The sequence below is a fragment of the Nycticebus coucang genome, chromosome 11 (assembly GCF_027406575.1).
Source record: "Nycticebus coucang isolate mNycCou1 chromosome 11, mNycCou1.pri, whole genome shotgun sequence".
Taxonomy (NCBI): domain Eukaryota; kingdom Metazoa; phylum Chordata; class Mammalia; order Primates; family Lorisidae; genus Nycticebus; species Nycticebus coucang.
This window is the reverse complement of record NC_069790.1, coordinates 5,992,717-6,015,329: the sequence shown is the minus strand read 5'-3', so window position 1 is coordinate 6,015,329 and position 22,613 is coordinate 5,992,717. Positions and strand designations below refer to the sequence as shown.

The 22,613-nt window shown below is 42.7% G+C and overlaps 2 pseudogenes; both read right to left on the bottom strand.

Annotated features, from left to right (window-relative positions):
- Positions 1 to 3,927: 3,927 nt before the first annotated feature.
- LOC128560279 (U1 small nuclear ribonucleoprotein C-like) lies at positions 3,928 to 4,625 on the bottom strand (annotated as a pseudogene).
- A 47-nt stretch (positions 4,626 to 4,672) lies between these two features.
- LOC128560277 (ubiquitin-like protein 5) lies at positions 4,673 to 21,645 on the bottom strand (annotated as a pseudogene).
- Between the last annotated feature and the right edge of the window lie 968 nt (positions 21,646 to 22,613).

Here is a 22,613-nt window from a genome sequence, read left to right as displayed (position 1 = left end):
ATGAATATATATATATTCATATATATATGAATATTTTTTAACTTCTGAAATGTCACCCATGTCCAAGAAAACTCTATCAGAACTTTGGCAGGGCACGGGCATCAGTCGTTAGAAACACTTTGACTCAGGTGATTGCAGGAGCTGCAGTGACCCAGACAGCCAAGTCATTTCCACCCGGCCGAGCCCTCCGTGGGTTTCCCCGCAGGTGTGTGTGTGGGGGGGGGCTTCTCACCTCGGTTCTCCGAGCCCCGACACTGCGCTAAATTAACACTGTAGCCCCCTCTGTCAACTGAATTTCCGCAACTCTAAAACGCAGCCTTGCTGGGCGCACCTGGCCCTGCCTTTTGAATGCGTTCCAGAAGCTGCTGCGGATCTGTCTTCACTTTTCTGCTCCAGAGTGAGCCAGGGAGAAAGCCCGGGTAGGTCCCCACGCGACGCTGAGGGGACAGGGCTCACAGTTCCCGCCTGGTTCTGCTTGTTGGCACCGCCAAACCTCATCACCACCAGCGGGACCTTCTGACTAGAAATGCGGATTTTTTAATTCCCGCCCACTTCCCAGATCCGTTTCTCAATTGGTTCAGCAGGTATGAGCCAGTTCTTCCCAGAATATAAACCCACACAACCACGGGTTCCTAGGGGCAGAGCGCATGGTGATGGGGACAGCAGCCTGACACCTGCCAAGCCTCAGCTCTGTCGGCTGCACCAGGCGCCAGGCGGTGGCCGCAGAGAGGCCTCAGCAGAGTGACACAGCTGCTGAGCGGACACCATGGGGGCAGTGGGGGACCAGGGAACCCCCCCCCACCTCCTGCCTAGGGCAGAGCAGGGCGCAGGTCTTGGTGACTGCGAGAGGGAACAACCCACTCCAATGGTGGCCCTCAAAGCCATTGCTTTGGGGTCACTGGGCCATCTGCTTTGGTCTGATTTGGCACCTCCAGGGAGGGGTGCGTTTAGCGCAGCGCCCACTATTTAAAATAACAACTGTTTCCAATTGCGTGTGAATTTTACGGACACCCTGTATAGTCACCGATTAGGCGAAGAAAACATAAGCAGGTTTTGGGCGGCGCCTGTGGCTCAGGGAGTAGGACGCCGGCCCCATATACTGAGGGTGGCGGATTCGAACCCGGCCCCTGCCAAACTGCAACAAAAATTTAAAAAATTAAGGGCGGCGCCTGTGGCTCAAGGAGTAGGGCGCTGGTCCCATATGCCATAGGTGGTGGGTTCAAACCCAGCCCCGGCCAAAAAACACACACACACACACACACACAAAAAAAATTAAGCGGGCGTTGTCGTGGTGCCTGTAGTCCGAGCTACTCCGGAGGCTGAGGCAAGAGAATCGCTTAAGCCCAAGAGTTAATTATACACATATATAATTATATGCGCTTAATTATACATAATTTCTAAGAGTTCTGCCTATTGGTTTTCTTTTTTCTATTTTAATGCAATTTTAATCCTTATTTCACCCTATATGCAATAATAATTTGATAAGAGACAGACATACAGAACCCGTATATCCTGAATTACTAAAGAGTTTCCATGGGACTATAACTCAAATCCATCCCTCTAAATCCTAATTCTGTATTAGTAAAAATTTACCCAATATTTTTCTTTTCACATGCCCTTTTCTGAGCCAGTTAAACAGATTTTTGTTTCATTTGGAATTACGCTGAATGCAACATAAAAATATAACAAGGTAAAAATGAACACTGTGTAAGAAAACTGAAGAAAAAAGCCGCTTCCCTGGGCAGCGCCTGTGGCTCAAAGGAGTAGGGTGCCGGCCCCATATGCCTAAGGTGGAGGGTTCAAACCCAGCCCCGGCCAAAAACTGCAAATAATAATAATAATAATAATAAAACAGAAAAATATATAAAACAATGGTTTGGGGCAGCACCTGTAGCTCAAAGGGGTAGGGCGCCCGCCCCATATGCCAGAGGTGGCGGGTTCAAACCCAGCCCTGGCCAGAAACTGAAAAAAAAAAGTGGCTTCCACAGACACACACAGTTTTCATCAAGTATATGTTTCCACAATGGATAAGTACTTACAAATATGCAAATAAAACAGTACCCTAAATGCTTATCTTGCCATCAATGCTATTCAATTTTTAGGCAATGCCATTCTTGCTACTGAAAACACTTTTTTTTTAAAGAAGCTTTAATCTGATCTGGAAAAATGATTTCTCCCAAAACTTGACAAATAGTATCTTATAATCCCAAAAAGGTTTTCCCCCCCAAAAAAAGGTTTTAAATCAAAGAAGCTTTCCAACATGGAAGATTCACATGAAACTTTGTTTCTCCAAGAAAATAAAATCATTCTTATTATGGGAAGAAAAGAATATTAAAAGAAATCAGCTTTTAAAACAGATAAACATCTATACCAAAAGAACAGTCTTTTTCTATATCATCCCTTTAAATGAAAAAAAAAATGTTCACTACAATAATCTCAGACTACTTTCATATCAAAACTTCAGAATACATAAAGCACATATTTCAGCTTTCAAAGATGCCATTTAGATTTCACATTTTAAACAGCTACAGCATAGCTCACAATGGCACAAATATGCCTAACACATGAACACTATTAATATTTCATCCCTGGTTAACAGAAAGAACTGCATGGTTTGAAAGGTGCTTTAACTTTTGGGGGCGTCATTAAAACTCAATAGTAATTCACATATAATAGCAGGCAATTAATCCAGTATCACTATAAAAAATCAAAGCCATGAAAATAAAGGCAGAAAACTTGGTTTCTCTACCTTTCATTTACATAGGTAGATATCAGGACCTTACTGTAGCAAATATAACAATTCTTACATATGGTTTCCCTAGAACATAATGGAGTTTTAGAAACTACAAAAGATGTCAAGATCCATAGTTTCCTTCATCAAATGCTTTTCTAGCCCATTTCATTTCTTTCTTTTTTTTTTTTTTTTTTTTTTTTTGCAGTTTTTGGCCATGCCTGGGTTTGAACCCACCACCTCCGGTCTATGCGGCGGGCGCCCTACTCTTTGAGCTACAGGTGCCCCCTGTCATTTCAATTCTTCATTCATAGTAAACAAGTCTTTAACCCTAACAAACTTCCCGGGGTCCTTTTGAATGAGGAAGATGATATCTTCAACTTGTCCTTGACCTTGTCTGCCAATAGACATGGCCATGTGAGTCAGTAATGAACTCTATCACATAGATAGTCTTCGAGAGGAGATATTCTTCAAGAAGCTCTACTGACTTAGTATAAGGATTCTTTTCATCTCCAAAGCCATACATCATATATCTCAATTCTTTTTTTTTTTAATTAAATCATAATTGTGTACATTAACGCAATCATGGGGCACCGTACACTGGTTTTATAGACTGTTTGACACATTTTCATCACACTGGTTAACATAGCCTTCCTGGCATTTTCTTAGTTATTGTGTTAAGACGTTTACATTCTACATTTACTAAGTTTCACATATATCTCAATTCTTCAGAAAAAAGTCTCTGTCTTTTACCCTGTCCACCTCTGCACCTCCTCTAATTTCTTCATTTTCTTCCTCAAAATCAGGGTCTTCCTCCTCATCTGCCACCCCATCAGCCCACCAGCCTACAGCACCCAGCAGGCTCCCACCCAGCAGGCTGCATTACCTGCACAGCCTCACTTCCGGTAACTTCCACATTAAAAGTGAGTTTTTATTTTATTTTATTTTATTTTATTTTATATTATTTTTTAACGAAAATACTTAACAGTTTTATTTTCACATTTCACAATATAAATGAAAACTGCCCCTTTGGGGGGTTTACTTCTTCCCTTCAAAGCTACTAGTCTTTGAGAGGAAGGAAGAGCAGGTCTTCTCACCGTGCTATTAAGAAAACACCCATACTCACAGCACCATGATCTCCAGGTGAAACAGAACGAGGCATATGAAACTGACATAAAGAAAACTCCCCTCTACCTTTATCTGTCTGGTCAAGTCATTCCAGGACCAGTGGGCACCAACATGGGACCAGCAGGAGGTCTCATCTCTGGGGGCCCAGGCATCATTGGCATGTGACCTCCCATGGGTGGCCTCATTCCAGGAACAGGTCCCACTGGCATCATCCCAGGATGAGGAGGACCCGGAAGATTGGGTGGAGGTGGAATCATCGCCCCTGCAGGAGGAGGAGCAGAGAACGGAGTAGGAGGTAGTTTTCCTTGTTGAAATGAAGCTGTTGTTTTGTAAATCAGGCCCTGGGCCTGCTCTTGTATCCATTTTTGACAGTAGACCCTCACCTTCTCCTGTGCCTCCTCCAACTGCAGTGTGTCTTTCTCACAGATGGAGAGTCCTGGGTGTCAGTCAGGCTCTGGGCCTGCTCTTCCATCCATTCCTGATAGTTCCCTCACATTCTCTTTGTGCTTCCTCCCCCTGAAGCGTGTCTTTCTCACAGATGGAGAGTCCTGGGTGAGATATGTATTGCAGTCGTCACAATAACACTTGGGCCTATTCCCTCCTGGCTGTTGGCAACTCCTTTCTAATGTGAGTTTTTAAAAACAAGCCTCCATAGTGAATGATGCCCAATGATTATATCAATGTACACAGCTATGATTTAATAAATAAATAAATAAATAAATAAATAAATAAATAAATAAATAAATAAATAAAAACAAGCCTCCATACCAGTGTGGGAGGAAAGAACGGTAGAGCGGGTGAAGAAATTCTGCTCTATTGGTAATAAAGCTCCAAGTTCATCCCATCATGGACTTCATAGTCCCCTAGAGACACGTGGTCCTTAAAAATCATGTACCACTTCTTAAGGACAATCTTGTTCCACCAGGGTGCCAGTTTGGGCTGAAATCAGCTTCTTAACATCCCCAGTGGTGTCACTGGTGTTGCATTTAACAAAGACCTTCTTCCCCAGATTGTCATTGCAAACAACCTCGATCACCCTGGCTGGAGCTCCAAACTCAAATTTCTAACCTGCAGATGCCACAACCTCCAGCCTCAAGAGCTCTGATGGACGAAATTTTAAAAACCATGAGAGATTCTTTTGCAATCTCCATGCATTTGAAAACCCCTGGAAGGCACGTCCAATCTCTACTTCAGCCTTTCTGAGCAACACCATGGTTTTCATTTTTGAGATTTTCTTGCCCGGAATTTTCTGAACTTTACCAGAGAAGAATTAAAAGGAATTATTGAAATGTATTTGGTTTTTTAAAACTTGATTAAGTTTATTTCAGATGATTTATTTCTAACTTTTTTGGTTTAATATCTTGCAAGTAAGTCACATGGCTACACAGATGTTAAAATGTTCAGCATTTTTGAAAACCTACCAGTCAGCAATGTACTAGGTCTTTAAGACAATTTAGGGGTAGGTAAATTTTCCTTATTTTAGAAATGAAATATTAAAACACTCAAGGACTTGTGCTAACTTGCCCAAATTCTCAGCTTCATTTGGAAGTTTTTTTTTAATTGATTCATAATTATGTTTTGTAGAGGAAAATATAATCTTTTATTTATCTGATACCAAACTGGGAATTAATTTTTAAAAGGGTTATGTGTTTACTATCATGAATATTTTAGTAATACAAACTCCACTTCCCTAAAGTATACTTTATTAGAGCATCATTTTATTGTATTGTATATTTTTAATTTCTATTTCTTAACATATTTGGGGAATCTCAAGAACCAGATTCCAGTCTTAGATTACCGGATAGAAGAGGAATGAGCAGTGGCTGGGAAGTCAAATACGTGGGTTTAAGTCCAAGGCTGTCCGGCCTTAGCTGTGTTGTTTGCCCTCTCAGAAGCTCATTTGTCTTGTCTAGAAAGTGGTGCTTATCTGCTTTCTTCATGAGATTGTTGTGAGAACGGAATGAGGTAATGGTTATAAATCCTCTTGCATTCTGAGTAGCAGATTATAAATGCTAAATTACTGTTCGGTTCCTTTTCTTCCCTCTTAATCACACATACAAATAATTCAAGTTTATGTAGCTAAACACCAACACAATTCAAAGAGTCATCACCCATATGGCTCCACAGTCCCTTGACAAACGTATGATTAATCAGGTTGAAGTTTACAACAGACAAAATAACTCAATTTTTTATAATGACTCAATCTAAATCCATGATTGGATGTCAAGAATGATAGAACAACAGAAACTTGTAATGCAGTTTTTTTTTTCTCCCAGAAAAACGTATTTGAGTTTTGGTTCCCAGAGTGCACATTGCTCCAGGTAGAAGTCGACAAAGTGAGTGATTTCCTCGCAAGAATTCCCTGTGTCCTCACTTGGCAAGCATTTTACGGAACAACAACTGCCAGAACTCTGAGGTGCAGGTGACAAGTTACCATCTATTTCCAGAATTAAATCCATATTAAAAATATCCTGTCCCACCAAAGTTCATGTAAAGAAGCTCAGCTTAGGGTTTTCAATGAAAGAATATAAAATCCTGGGAAATTTTCTCCCCATAAGTTATCTACGTTGTGCTGCATTAAATATCTGTCTCTTGTTTCCATCCTGAGGCAATTGTTAGACCTTTAAACAGATGAATTCCAACTTTCTTTTGTTTTTGGATACAAATTTTTTAATGTTGGCTTTCAACATGGATTGAAGAGATTGTCCTTACAGAATATTTAATGTGTGAACCCATCATTGCAGAGGTGTCCTGAGCTGGGCATTTGGACTTCCTATGAGCAGAGATGAAGGAAAATATATGATAGGAAAAGCATGGAATGGCCAGATCTGGGCTCGATTCCTGCCTTCACTACCTGATCAATGCTTTACATTACATTAGAAATGTAACAGGTCTAAGCTTCATTTTTTTTTACAAGGGATATCAAGAGCAGCCCCACGGAATGTTATTCTTTCCCTCTCCCTTCTACGCATAGATCTGTCTGCTTTTCTGTAGCTTCTGTCCATTGGTCTCTTCTTGTCTTGGTGACTACCTTTCTTTACCATTGTTTTCCTTGGATACTCTCTCCTTTCCCTCATGCTAGCAAAACCTAGTACTCCTGGATCATTACAGTCTTTTTGGTTGGAATAAACAAAAAAGCAATTCAGCTCTCTTACATCATAGGGAGTTTTATCAGCTGAGTAGTTGAGCAGTTTCATGGTTTGCTGGCCTCCTGCCCTGGCCACTGGACACCTCAGATCTGGGGCTGTTCCTTTGGGATCCCCTGTACCTCTGGCATGTGTTGCCCTGCCCCCATAAAGAGGCTGTCAGTAATACTGGGGCTTCGAGGTTCACATCTGGGACAGACTATGTTCCTGTTGCCGTTGCCTTATATAAGTAAAAACTCCATAGTCTTACCAAGTGTCTTGAAAACCCTCCTCCTAACCATCTCTAAAGTGGGGCACGTGAAGTGGTGGTGGGGTCTTCCCACCTGAGAACACACCAGTGACCCATTCAAAGAAGGCAAATGCGTCTTTCTCTACATTTTATCACCAGTCAAGTCTCCTCTTTCAGCAAAGTTTCCTGGTCCTGTGTCCTTTGCTTTTATGCTCTGGTGTTCTAATCCTACATGATGTCTGTGGTCAACTCAAGAAGGTTTTATGGGAAAGACTTGTTTGCTCAAGAACAGAGCAGTAGCTGTGCTTCCAAAAGCAGCTTACCTATTTGGCTGCCCAGTAAAATTTAAAGAGTTTATTAAGTTAAAAAAAAAAAAAAAAGAAAAGAAAAGAAAAACAGCAAAAAAATTCAAAACGCTTTCTAGACCAGATAAAGAGTATGGAAGTCTGTGAAAGTCTTCTGGCTGGCTACAAAGTAAACCATCTTCAGACTAGACTTCCACTGGTGAGAGGATGCTGCATTGTAGAAGCAAAAAGTTAGAGAAATCCTTAATTAAACTGTAGTTTATTATTTAACTGACTACTACCTACTAATAAAAAGGCATTCAAAATGTGCAACATCACGGAACTTACTAATGATGTATGCTAAATTGAGAAATTTTGGTGTAAAAGGCTCTTTATGATATAATTATACTTACATGAAACAAAGAAAAACAACGCATAGGCAGATGTTGAAGACAAAGAAATACATGAAAAAATTAGGAGTATTTATCATTGGGAATATGCATACATTTTTAATAGTGGAAATGAGAATAAACACACATTTTTAAATTACAGTGTATACTGTCAACACATGCCATAGAGAGATTGTCTCATTATAATGAACATGTACAGCCTCTCAAGGTGATTGCTCTATATGAATAATGCCTGTTCTGTTTAGCTAAACACCCCCCCACCCCAATATCTCAAATATACAAGATCGCACCATATCATTGGTCCTATCCGTGGCTGGTCAGTACAGTGTTATTTATCTCACACATTCAAAGAATGTTTCATTCAGCCACATGAAGCTTTCTTTATGTAACAGTCCTGCAGAAATGGAGCAAACACACTCCATGTACATACACCATAATGAACTTCACAAGTGAATAGAAACACATCTTAATTTTTAAAACTCTCATTTTCATCCTCCAACAGGGCCCTACCTAACAGAAACACCTCATACAGGACACCTTATAATTCTATTTATGCCTCATGAAAAATGGGAGCTATGAGCATCTCCTTGGCTGAATTCCCAGACGCCTGATGCTTTAGTTTTATTACAAACCTTGCCCATTTTAATCCAATTCTCTCTTCATGATACATGAGCCTTTCCTTGCCAGGTAAGTTCATTCCAGTGCAGTTCTCTCATTTTAAATTAATCGGCTGCCTTCACCGTTATTCAGATTGAAGTGTTGATTGTGTACTATCTGTCTTCTTAATAACAAAAAATTAATCTGCAAAAGGAAAAAATCAAAGGAGATGGTTTTGTCCTGCACTGTAAGAGATGAAGTGTTCTCAAGTTGTCACAGAGAGTAACATTTGCCTCCTTATATTTATTTCTGGGTGGTCATAATTTTATTTAAATATGATTGCTTTCTGGACTTTATGTTTTTAACTGTATTCCCAAAACACCCATCAGATTCACTCCAACTCTCCCTGAGACCAGAGTAGTATGTATTCAGTAGTGCTGAAAAGCCCCCTCCTAATTTCCATTTTTAATTCAACCCCCCATATCATTTTTAGAGCCACAAATGTAACATCCATACCAGAAACAAATGGTGCAGAGATGCTCACAGCTAAGAAACACTCCTTCCTTCCTGATCTGCTAACGCAATGCCTTCCCGACAGCCCCTTGCTGGCTGCTCATGCCAACCTCTGCCTCCTTCCTGGCCTGCAGTGAGATGGGGAAGGCACTCTCAGTCACAGATGCCAAACAGAACTGGGCCCACATCATCCCAAGTGTGCCTGAAAACTTAGATCAGATGTTCAGGACCTACCTCCCTGGAGGTCAGGTCTGTGCTTCATTGGAGAACAACCATCTAGTGTGGCTGCCCTGGTAGGATAAGATACTGAGACATGCGGGTCCTTCCATAAAGTAAGATGATGGTGGGGCCAGCGTTGAACCATTAACAGAGCTCTGGAATCAAGTCATGGTCTACATATAATCCCTTCAATGACCTGCTCAGCCATCCAGCCAGTGCCTGCGAGAACTGACCCAGTGCCACATCCTAGGGATCCAGCCAGGAACCACAGCACCTCCCAGTCCTGCCCTCAGGTGGCTGAGAGGATGTGACCCACGAGCCCAGTAATAACAAGGACTCTCAGAGACGGCTTGTTAGACACCAGGCATTGCTCTAGCTAGATCAGCGCTTCTCAACCTTTCTAATGCCGTGACCCTTCAATATAGTTCCTCATGTCATGGTCACCCCCAACCATTAAATTATTTCCGTTGCTACTTCCTAACTGCAATTTTGCTACTGTTATGAATCGTAAAGTAAATATCTGATGTGCAGGATGTATTTTGGCGACCCCTGTAAAAGGGTCGTTCGACCCCCAAAGGGGTCACGATCCACAGGTTGAGAACCGCTGCTCTAGATGATTTATTAGTTTTCCAATTTCCACAGAAATATTTCATGGAAGTCACTCTTATTGCCCCTCTTTTACAGGTGAAGAAAGATAGGCAGAGAACAGTGTAAATAACTTGTCCCACAACACGTGGCCAGCAAGCTGCAGAGCCAGAATCTGTGTTTGGGCAGGAATGTCCCCAGAAACTTGTGTTCGGACCCCTCATCTGTATCCACCCTCAGCACTGCCCTTGCAGTTCATCCTCACTAAACAAGACATAGTCCCAGGATCTTCAGGGCTGGAAGTAGGGCTGAGATTTCTGGAGAGACTGAAGCCTAGAGAGGGCTAAGCATTGGCCAGGCTCCAGGTGGGTGCCCCTGTCTGTCAGGCCATTCTCCTCATTTAAAACTTGCTACAGCCAGGGAGGTGTCCACTGCTCACTCCACTCCCCACTTCCCTAGCCTGCACTTAGCAGAATGAATAGGAATAACGCTGTCTGTGTATAACTTATGTTTCTCTCTCTTTGTTCACCTTTTTTCTGTGTCTTTCTCTTTCTGTGTCCCCTGAGACACTTAGGCACCCATAGTCTTAGGTTTGGACGGTGGAGGAAAAATTTAATTGCAACAAGCAATGTCCCAAATCTCCTACCTACAGAATGATTATTTTCTCCTAAATGTGTCCATCACAGACAAGTAAGTAGCGAGCCTTGCAGAGAATTCCAGAAGAACAGAACATACCCCAGGTATTAGTAACCTTCTGAGTGCAGCTGGATGTTTCCTCTACTGCAGAGCAGGGGAGTGGGGAAAGGCAGTGAGTAAGGACTTAAGACACCAAGCGTGGGCTTCGTCCTCCTCTTGGCCTGCATGTCCACCCTTGATAGCAGTGGTTGGAAGTGTGTGGTCTGTGGAACCGTGACTAGCTCATCGACAGTGCTGGAGACCGCGGCTCTCCTTATTAGCCATGGAAATTTAGTCCAGTGTTGGTGGCTGAGACATTTTTCCTTGGTGAGAATCGGTCCCTTTGACCTCTGCTCTGTACACTTCATGGTACACATGAGATCTGAGTTCACACTCACCGAAGCTGGAATGGTCAAGTGTTCATTCCTCTCTTTGATCCTTGGAACTGTCCTGCTCTGTTGTGGACTCCATTTGTAAACAAAACTGATAACACCACCCAGAGCTCTTCTGGGAAGAGTTCCATGCACACAAGGGCACCCAACCCACAGCAGAAGCCAATGTCTTCCTTACCTTTTTCCCCCAAATGCCTACCATGGAGGAGCATAACGAAAGTTTTCTTTAAATTACCGATAATGTAATGAATGCATTTATTTTTCTCAAAGACAAAATGACAAGAGGGGTTCACTAAAGACAATGCTGAATTTGCGAGCTCAGATATTCTTGCATAACGCAGGGGCAGACAGGATTCACTGGCTAACAGTTTATCTGCTATTGAGTTTGAGCCTGAAGGTACTACTGAGTTTGCTAACACAGTCCTTCGAGACCTGGCTTTAAAAGGGCCGTCTCTGGCCAACAGACATGGCGGGAGGCAGTGAGTATTTATGTCTGTAATTACCTGATTTGCATAGCAAATTGCTCCCCATTGCTGTGCAGCCTGGGCCTGCCAGTAGTCTAGACGTGTGGCTGAGAGCCAACGACTGCCTAGTGGAAGCTCTCTCTCCTCGATTCATTTGCAGAATGGCTTAGACAAATCTCTTAGTGCCTCCACGTCTCAATTTCCCGCTCTCTGTAACCGTGGCAATGGTTTATACTTGTTTACCAATTAGCCGACTTGGTTAATAAATTTAAATTGCTTTGTAGATAGGTGATATGGAGTGCGAGTAAGTATTAATTATTGTGATTTGTGAACACTTCTCAAGTGGTGAGTCTTGTATGCAAATAAGGCAATAACTACCCTAATTTGGTAAAAAAAGGGAAATAAATGCTAAGTAGAAGTTGTGTCAGCAAGTGCAAATGTTTACATGAAAGCAGAAAGGAAGAATTAGAAGACTCGTCAATGGGAAATTGTCCTTGGACTGCCAAATTAAGCTGTTGCTGGTGGTATCTAAAATTGATTGAGAGAGTGAAGGAGCTGGTGAGCGACCAGGTACAGCCTCACCCCTAGGGAGAGCAAGTGGAAACCTGTGCACTGGACCTGGGAAAAGCGAAGGCATCTCAATGGTTACCGTCCTTGACAGTAATTAATTATTGTGTTTAATATACCTGAGTTGAATGTGCAGCGAGAGCCACCTTCTCTGCTGGGTGACTGGGGGGTGGTGTGTGACAAAGAGAGACAAGTGCTAATGAGTCATTGTCAGCCTTTGAGGAAGTCGGAGTCTAAGGGAGGAGAAGCTGCCCACACAAGTAATTAAATCATATAATTAACACGTGAAGAAGCAACCACGGCCAGGAGAAAATCCGGAGAGGTTTCAGACAGGAGGTGATGTGCGAGCTCAGGCCTAGGCTATTAAGTAGCAGTCAGCCAGGAAGAGATGGGGCAGGGCTGGCAGGACATAGCAATGACACAGCAGGTCCTCGGGCTGCTCTATCGTGTCTGGACAGCACGGGAAGGAGACAGACAGACCTGGCAGGAGGTGACCTCAACAGCAGGTGACAGGAAAGGTGAGGATGTGGCCAAGGGGAGGCTCTGAGATCACCTCATTACCTGGAAAACCAGAGCTTTGACTGCAGAGCGAATCTGATGTGTCTTCCCACAGTCACTTCAATTTCCCTTTTCAGTGAATCGCAAGAAAGTAAAACCCTTGACGGAGTAGAAAGAGCTAGAAAACATCAGGTGTAACGTGAAGTTTACAAACCTGAGGAAGCCACGTAATCGCCTTTTCATGGTGAATCTCTGTGTTTATGTAAAGAGAGATGTGATCATTTTACTCACTTCTTCACCTACTCACCTGACACCCCCCACCCCACATACACACTAGCGTCCTTTGCTGGATATGTGTCATTTGGGGACTTCTGAGATGGACCCTCTTCCTGTCGGGAAGACTGTTATTGTTTGCTCTTGGGAGAGGCAGGCCCCCATCTTTTTTCTGCGAAACCCTCAGGGAGCAGATGATCCCTCCCTGCTTTGAGCAGCCAGGAGGCGGGAGGTGACCTGGGCCCAGGCACCATCTGACTCCAGATGTAGCCAAAGCTACAGATAGGGAGCGAGTGGGACAGAGGCCAGGCAGCTGGGAATTCAAAGCGGTGACTACAGAGCACATATGGTGATGGTCATACTAGCGGTGGCTTCACAATCGGCCATGCCCCCTGCTGCAGAACCTCCTTGGTTCCTAGGCCTGGCCATTCTCTCAGCCCCTCATTAGAACTCTGAAAACTCCCAACCTTTACTGGCTACATTTATTTTCTGTTTCAATTTACAACCAAGAATTCTGACTGCACTGCACAGCTTTCTATCCTGAACCCGGAGGAGGCTGGGACGGATATGCACTGTCACTCAATTGTGCCTTCTTAATGCCTCACCACCAATGTCTAGAGCCGCCCCAAAGTACAGCCAAGTGCTGCAAAACACACCCAAGCTTGGGCAGAGTAGAATTAGAACCAAATGTTGCCTAGTAATTCATATGACTGTATTTCTATATTCATACCCAAGCCCCAAGTAAGAAAAGATAGCAGCAACATTTTATTCATCTCCTATGATGTTCTTGGCCATGCTTTGACACAGATCCCCTTCCCTAATGCCCCATCTCCCTAATCTTACCATCTTAGTAAGGAGAGTATTATTACAGAAAAACACATTGATGCTCAGAAAAGGTTGGGTGATTTGCAAACAACACAGAATCAGCAAGGTTTGCCTAACTCCCAAACCCTGTACTTTTTATGTCACCAAGCTTGAAGTTAGACCTTTACCAGAGAAGTTTGGTTATTTGTCATAAATGCCAGTTAACAACTTATGCAACAAACAGAGTGGCAAAACATAGAATTAGGAAAACGAGCGCGTTAATAACTATTTCACCAATGTAGATATACCAGTGGGTACCGAGCACATCTAAAGATGCTCAGCTTCATTAGAAAGCAAGGAGACGTGAATCAAAAGTACAAAGAGATCCCACCTCTCCCCCCACAAGACTGACTAAAATAGAAACAACAGAAAAACAAGGGTCAGGATGGATGCAGAGAAGTTGGAATTTCATGTATCGCTGGTGGAAAAGTAAAATGCTTTTTGAGAGTAATGAAAGTGTTCTAAAATTATATCGCAGTGAGGATTGCACAATTCCGTGAGAATAACAAAAGGCATTAAACACCGGACACAGGTGAACTCTGTGGTGTATGAATTATATCTTAATAAAGCTGTTGTGGAAAGGAATGCTATTGATTGATAATAATATCGTCTGACATATATAACTTTTAATAATTGTCCTTTTTGTCCACCCAGACAAGCTCTTGCCCTGTCATGCAGGCTACAGTGCAGTAGCATCATCATAGCTCAGTGTAACCTCAAATTCCGGGACTCAAGCAATCCTTCCACTCAAGTCTCTCAAGTAGCTTGGACTATAGGCATATATAACCACACATAGATAATTTTTCCAGTATTTCTAGAGACAGGGTCTCACTACATTGCCCAGGCTGACTTTGATCTGGTCTCAAGCCATGCTCCTGCCTCGGTCTCCCAAAGTGCTGGGATTACAAGCATGAGCCACCATACCCAGCCTGTCCTTCTTCATAACTGACAAACCTGAGGTTGCAGAAATGAATGACTTCCTTAAGGTAGCACAGGGAATGGACAGCTGGCATTTACACTGAAGCCAAGCTAGAGGCAGCCGCCACAGCTCCATCTGTCCCCCAGTGATGGAGAGATGAGCTCCACCGTGTTTTTACCCACCCGGATATTATTCAAATGAAATAACCTAATATATTTTGATTATTTTACCTTTGGTCCAAAAGTCTATATTATTATTTCCAGTTTATATTTGAGAAAGTGAGGCTCAGAGAGGATTTTTTTTAATTCATATAGTTAATGAGTAAATTTCCCAATGCCCAATGCTTTGACTTCAAAACGGGGTCGCTTTCCTACTGTATACACCGTGCTTACTTCTGCAGAAGTAACTATTTGCTTCAGAAATATCATAAAGCTATGAAAAACATAAGTGTTATATCTTCATAATGTGTGCAGAGAAATAGATACCAGAAGATTGCAAAAGTGTGTCAATGGTGAAGTTCACTCAGTCACAACCCAGTCTTCTTGAAGGTTTAGATGGTGCACCGCTACCTAAAACCGACCTTTGACTTGGTAGGTTAATTAAACCTACCTTTAATTCTTGTGAGATAAATTTAATTTTATCTTCTCTTCCATGGAAAAAAGAGTAAGATGTATGCACTGATGGTAACAATTTTTTTTAATTTAAAAGTTAAAAATAAAAGACCTTCCCACGCTAGAATAGGTGTTAAATTAGCCACAAGAGGACTCTCATGTAATTTCCCAAATGTAATACAATGGAATTACAGGGACTGTATCAATAAAAATGGAAAAGCTCTTGAAACTTCTGTTCTCCAGTCTAAATTAATAGCTTCTAGGTTTATTGGTTCCCAGAAGGAAACAAGCTGGGTTTGTTTACTCCTACATACGAATAATCATGTCCATCATGTTCCGTCGGAGGAAAACATACAAAAATGATTAATGTTCCTCCTTACAAGAAGTAAACAGAAAGCACAGAGGGAAGGATGGAGAGGCTTGAAATGGAGCATAAATGGTGAAGTTTGCATGAGGAAATTTGGATCTTCAGATGGGGCATTGAGAGAAAATAATTCAGGTGCCAAGTTCAGTTAGAATAAGAAAGCCGTGGCCCTACTATGTGCCAACAGCAGTGAATAAGGAAAGTTTTCCTCCCTGCAGTGTTTTGTTCTCGGTAATCACAATGCAGTACAGAGTATTGTGCATTTGGAGAACAGAGTTACAGGAAAGAGGCAGATGGGAATAAGTAATTCCCAAGATAACATGACCTTTCTATGTAAAAAATACTTTACTTTAGAAAATCTCATTCAGCAAATTAAACTAGAACAGCAAATGACTTAAATACATATAATCTTCATAAAAACCCTATGAGATACCATTACCCATATTTTCTGGATGGGAATACTGAGGTTGGAACAGTGATGTGCCCCTGAGCTTAGATGGCCCCTAAGCCTCTAGCCCCTGGCCCCTGGCTAGGTCTGTGTCTACCTTGCAGGGCCATTTGCCTTCCAAAGCCATTGCTCAAGCCCTGTGGTTAGCATCTTCTCTGCGAGGAGGAGGTACCCACAAGCTGAAGAAAATCACTCACAGGCATGCAGGCTAGCAGGAAAATGACATGAGCTGGCACGGCATGCTCAGGAGCTACCAGCCTGTGGAAGTCACTGGTGGGGGGAAGGGAGGGAATCACCACTGGGTGAAGAGGAAGCAAAAGAATCAGGAGAGATCAGACTCTGGAAAGTGCTGCAAGAAATTTGCAACAGACTCCTCTTGCTGCGTAACAAACAACCCCAAAAGGTCTGTGGCACAGAAAACTCAGCAAAGATGTCCTGTCCAGGTGTTAGTGGATCAGCCGGTGTCATTCTCCTTTGCTTATGTGTCATCCTGCAGGACCTGCTGGCTGCCAGGCACAGTCCTTCCATGACCATGACAGAAATTCCTCTCCACTGCACAGGCACAGGAGAGGCCCTACCTGTATCAAATTAAGTTAGCGCAGAGGCTGACACAAGCCCAGAGTGAGGGGAAAGGAAACAAACTCTGCCTCTCTGGTGGAAACACCAAAGCACTAAAGCACCAAAGCAGAGGGCGTGAGAACAGCAGTGTGGGAGGAACTGGGTCAGTCACTCCATCTGCCACAGCACTGAAGGAATCTGACTTCAAGGACTAGCTTCTGCCAAACCACTGGCAGATGTTCCTTGGGAGGTTGAAACAGTCCTATCGGTTTTGGTGGTGGAAGAGCATCAGAAGAAGAAATCAGTTCTTGGAAAGAATAGTTAATTTTTTCCCTTTCATGAAAAATGTATGGAGCAGAAAGTTTCCGCCACAGCTGAGGAGGATGAACAGAACCCACGTGCCTGACGTGAATGTGCAACGTCTTTGAGTTGGTGTTGAAGGTTTGTTAGACTCACCAAATATGTGAGTCTATACATTTTCCTGTAGTTTTTTTGTATATATTCATTAAAAAAAAAGAACTTAGTATCATATCTCAAACTTGCTCAAAAGTAAGCAATGTGATTATACCTAAGTGTTTTTCACTTTTACTGAATAGACAAATGTTTCAATAACCACTGTTTTTTTCCAATGTGCATATTGCCACCTCCATTGCTTAAAAAGGTGAAATCCTATGGTTCTTTTTACATGGACACAAGCATTTTTGCAGCTCTGTACCAAGCTTTACCCACCACTGGAGCATAATTCATGTACCAGATGACGTTTGAGCTTGCCCAGTGCAAACAAACTGCTACCCTCATATATTTGGACTGAGCACTTGACTTTTCAGAGCTTTCATTTTCTTGTTGTGAAAGAAAAATACTAATACCTACATTATAAAGAAGTTGTGGGTATTAAGGAAAACGTATAGCAAGCATCATGCCTGGCATGGTGCCTTCAATAAATGGGAACCGTGATTACAGTTCTTGTACACTATGACCTAGTTAAAGGAGGTACACAGGGACTACACATCAAACTCTTCTCCACTTGAGAGTGAGCCATTAGCGAGACTTTTAGAAACACAACAATCAGGAGGAAAATTGTTTTGTTCTTAAGAATCAGTGACTCAAGGGATAGGTTAGAAAACAAAAAATAGCCACAGCATTTTCTCCTTCTTGGTTGGTTTGAAGATAGCTTTGTGCTGTGAAGATTGAAAGTTATTACTGCCTGGTGACCTGCAATGAAGTAGGTGGGCGCCCTGATCAGGGCTGGGGAGACATGTGTCTAGGCCAGTCAGACGAATGTCTTTAATTGCCAGCCCTCTTCACAGATCCGCGACAGGTCAAGAAACCACTAAGTGTATTGATGTGTGGTTCACAGCCCCTTCCGGCAGGACACTGGAGTGGAAGGCGCGGTAGAGAGGAAAGGTCACACATCGACTTTTCTGCTTCACTCCCTAGACTGGAGAGTAAATTAAGTCTCTCCATCCAGAGCACCATCAGTTTAGGAAAGCTTGGCATTCAATTCGTCTCATGTTAAAGGACATTCCACGGTAATAATGCAGCTCACTTTTGACAACCTTTCATCACCTACATTTGCTTCTTACATACGCTGTAAGGTTTATATGCCTTCCAAAACTAAAGCCTGCAGCAGCTTATCATCCATTAACCATAAAGGAAAAAGAATCTATATATTTTGATATAATTTCCTAAATACAAGAGTGTTAAATTTCTCTCTAGGTCTTCTATTAAACCTTCAGGCAAATAGTCTAATTGTATATGCTTTACCCTATGTGGAAAAAAAAAATGTTTAGTCCCAGCTACTCGGGAGGCTGAGGCAAGAGAATCGCGTAAGCCCAAGAGTTAGAGGTTGCTGTGAGCCGTGTGACGCCACGGCACTCTACCGAGGGCAGTACAGTGAGACTCTGTCTCTACAAAAAAAAAAAAAAAATGTTTAAACTACATTGGAGAAAAAAGACTATATTTTGTTCCACAAATGTATCATAAATGTGGATGACTAGTTGGGCCACCTGTTCATCATTTTTTAAGATGCACAAAAGCTAGGATGATAAACATGTTTATGGGGTACTAGCAAAACAACTGACCCTAAGAGGGAAAGTTGGGGAAAACCAGGTGTTTTTCTTGAACCTAGTTTAAAAAAAAAAACTATAATGTTTCATACACCTATCCTTGCAATATAGGACTCAAGAAAGGAGATCAGTATGGTCAACGCCAGGCCAAGACCACTGACAGATCACTGGAGGACTTTAGGGTGTCAGGCTGAAGAGGCCTACCCCATAGATAGTCTGCACAAGAAAAGCTCAGCATAAAGCTGGGAAGCATGCAGGAGTCTACAGGTGAGATAGTAAGTCAGCCATTGAGCACCAGTGAACTGCGGTGCCAAAGCCAGAGCAGGGATGAACCCAGTGGGAAGGCAGAAGGGTGAAGCCCCCACTCAGGACAGGCAGCAGGCGCAGGCAGACCCACAGGGAGCTGTGGCTGGTTCAGCATCAAGCCAAGCCTGGGAATGCAGGCTTCCCACCACCGTGCCCACACACGGGGGCCTCACACCAAGGAGAAGAAAGGCTCTCAAGAGGCTCTGGTCTGTTGAATGATTATGAATAAGGCAATTAGTCTGGGTACCGTCCTTCAAGAGAACAACAGATTCTTCTGGAAAGACGTACATACAATCCTACCTACTGCAGTCATGGCTATGACATCTCTTTTGTCTTATTTTATTGGATAAAAGCAAGTCACAGACCTCATCCACACCCAAGGGAGAGGACAGTCCAAGGCGGTGAGCCCCAAGAGGTGGGGATAATTGGGAGTTATCGCAGAGTCCACTAGCCACACTCATTTTCTTACTTGGGTAGAACAACAGAAAGGAAATGCTGCAAAAAATAGTTAAACAAAACCCCAAATTTAAGCCATTTCTTTTTAACCATTATTCTATTATACAAGAGTAATTTGTGCTTTGTGATTTATGAGGCTAATGTAATCTATCGCTTGTTTCAAACCTTATCATGATATTCTCAGGCATATGAGGGTTCATAATCTTTCCCTTTTCAGGGATGGTGGGGTTATATCCACAGGAACATTAGGACTTTACACTGGGCCATCCTGAAGATACAAAAGTGGGAGCCTGAGACACACCTGCACCAGACACACACACCCCTCACTGCTCCCAGTGTTACTGTCTCTCTACCATGATGGCTTAAAACAGACTGTCTCAGCAGTGGGGAGTTACTCCTCAGTGGAGGTTTCAGTGGAGGCAGAAAGATAGTTGGTTAGGATAGTGAAAAAGGATAAAGTGCTAACACAACGTGAATTTTTGATATCCCATTTCCAATAGAGAGGGCATTAACATGAGCGGAACACCCCCTATTTGCCAGACACTATTACAGATGCCTTACATAGGTGGTTGTTGTTGCTGTAATTAAATAATGACCCAGCTCCATGGTGCCTTCGTTTTATAAAAAAGGGAAAGAACATCTGAAGCTGAAGGAACTTTTCTAGGATTCCATATGCAGATAATGTCATTGCTGAGATTGAACTAGACTCCATCAGGATTTTCATTTTATTTCATAGGAGGATTTGTTTGTTTTGCTTCATTACACAATACTGCCTCACAACCTTAGTACATGAGAAACGGCTCTGCACAGTCAGAATGTGCTTGTACTTCAGCGTGACCAATCACATCACCCTATGATTCAGGAAATGGTTTATGTGCAATCATCCTGGCCCAGTGGCTTGGCTGGAGGGGAATGAGAAAAAGTAAAAGCTATCAAAACAGCTGGGAAGGTAAACATAAAATATACTTTTTTTCCTGGCACCTATCTTTACTTAAGTCAAGAAAATAGTAATTTGACAGGGGTTGAGAAGAGAAATGTGAGCAATGAAAGATTAATGAAATCTAGGTTTCCCCAGAATCAACAAAGACTATAGACTCAACTCCCAAAATCCCAGGGCTTACCTGAAGGCAGAAATTAAAATATTTTGAGAAGTCTGCTGTTGCTATATTGGTTGGAAAGTAGAGATTCCCTCATCCACCCTTTAGGTTAGGGGTTTTTGATTTCTGGAGGAGTTGTCAAGAATGGAAAAAAAAAATAGTGATAAAGAAAAAATAAAGATCTGAGCTAGACAAGAATCTCCCTTTAATGATGTTCATAAAAAATAAAATTGCCAACCATTAGGAAGGCAGAGAGCTTTAAAGGGCATGGTCAACAGTGACTTAGAACAGAGAGGGTAGAAGTGGTGAGGATGGGCAGAACTGAAGCTCAGGGGAGCAGCAGAGTCTGTGCCTCCTCTCTGAGCTACAGATTCTAGTCTATAATCAGAGTCCTTCAGGAGCCTATTCAGTTGATGTGTGTTAGGTGACTTTACATATTAGACACTATTCTAAATGATGATATTAAATTTATAGCATTGTTGCTTTCAAGAGGCCCAGGACTGGTGGAGAGGGCAGGCCAGTTAGGACAAACCCAGTGTCTCAAGCACTAGTGGGCTATTTTCTGGAGCAATGAGGGAGCAATTCTGAGCTCCTTGTGTGGTTTGTCAGTGGTTAAAATGAAGAGGTAGTGTTAACCAAGCAATTGGTGTCATAATATTAACCATATTCAATGCAAATAATTATGTTAATGGGGCCAGAATTATGCTTCACATTGAGCAAGAAACCAACTGCCTTAACTACAGGGACTGTTTCTGCAGACAGAGTGGGTGGGCATGACTCTCACGTCTAACATGCACTATTTCTGTAACCTTTAGCAAATGGTTTTGGTTCTCCCAGGGCCAGGTTTCTCAACATGGGCATGTCAATACTGTAAGCTCATGGTGCTTTGATGAAAATAACTAAAGATACATGTGATTAGCACAGTACCCGGAACATACGATGCCTTATATACATGTTGGCAATTATTTCATTATAAATTAGTGCCCTGATCCATCTGTGTTACTATAAATGAATACTTGAGGCTGGGTAATTTGTAGAGAAAAGAGGATCTGTGGCTCATGGTCCTACCTGTTCTGTAGGCTGTACGTGACGCGTGGTGCTGTTCCTGGCGTCTGGTGGAGGACTCAGGCTGTTTCCACTCATGGCAGAAGGTGAAGGGAAGCTGGCTTGTGCTGAGATCACATGTGAGAGAAGCAGCAAAGGAAACTTCAAGGGGGGAGATGCTAGGCCCTTTTGTTCACTCATTCTCGCGGGGAGGCACCAAGCCATTCATAAAGGAATTCACCCCTTAACCCAAACATCTGTCACCAGGCCCCACCTCCCACACTGAGAATGAAGTTTCAGCACGAGATTTCGTAGGGTCAGTCATTCAAACCACAGAAATTAGACACAAACTCTGGGATTTGATCCCTCCGCTGCCAGTTTATAAGCCTCCTAGTCTTTAGGACAGAAACCTCCTTTGATGAGCTGAGGGACCAAGATGAGGGAGGTAGGAGGTTCAGAATATGTTGTCTCCCGAGACAGCAGTAGTGCTGGACATTTTCTGGCTCAGTTGCAAAAAGAAAATGAATTTTTTTTTAATGATACATTCCTGGTATAGTCACAAACATCCTCTAGGGACATACTGGGCTACTGGACTACAAAATTAACAAATTGACTATGTTTCTTAGAGCAGCCAATAACTATTAATTCATATGAAAGGAACTCAGGTATTTCATGCTATCATATCTCCAGCCAAGAAAATAGGCTCAGCACAAACTGTGTGACATTTAAGGCTTTCAGGTGCCATCACCCTGGACCTGCAATATCCTAGCATTATTTAACCGTCTACCAAATCCAGGACTTTTGGGGGAGGAATCACTAATTCTCCGAGCTTCTGACTTGTCTGCAGTCTTATTTATAACCTTACCTCACCACCTCAGTCATCAGGCTCTAGCACTTTCCTGGTCACCACTATTGTTTTCCCTCCTTGATGGAGCTTGGGGTTGTCTTCTGCCTCCAGCCTGAGTGAACACAGCATCTCACGTCTAGAGCTCGTGGTGGGTGACTGGTCAGGAACAAACCCCTTCCAGACCTCCTCTGTCACAGTAAGCCATTCTGAGAGTTTCCACGCATGTTTGTTAGCAGGACTAGCTGTATGATCTGTGGAGTTCAGCGAAAAATGAAATTTCAGGGCCTCCCGCTCCATCTAGCAGCAGCTGGACGCTCAGCAA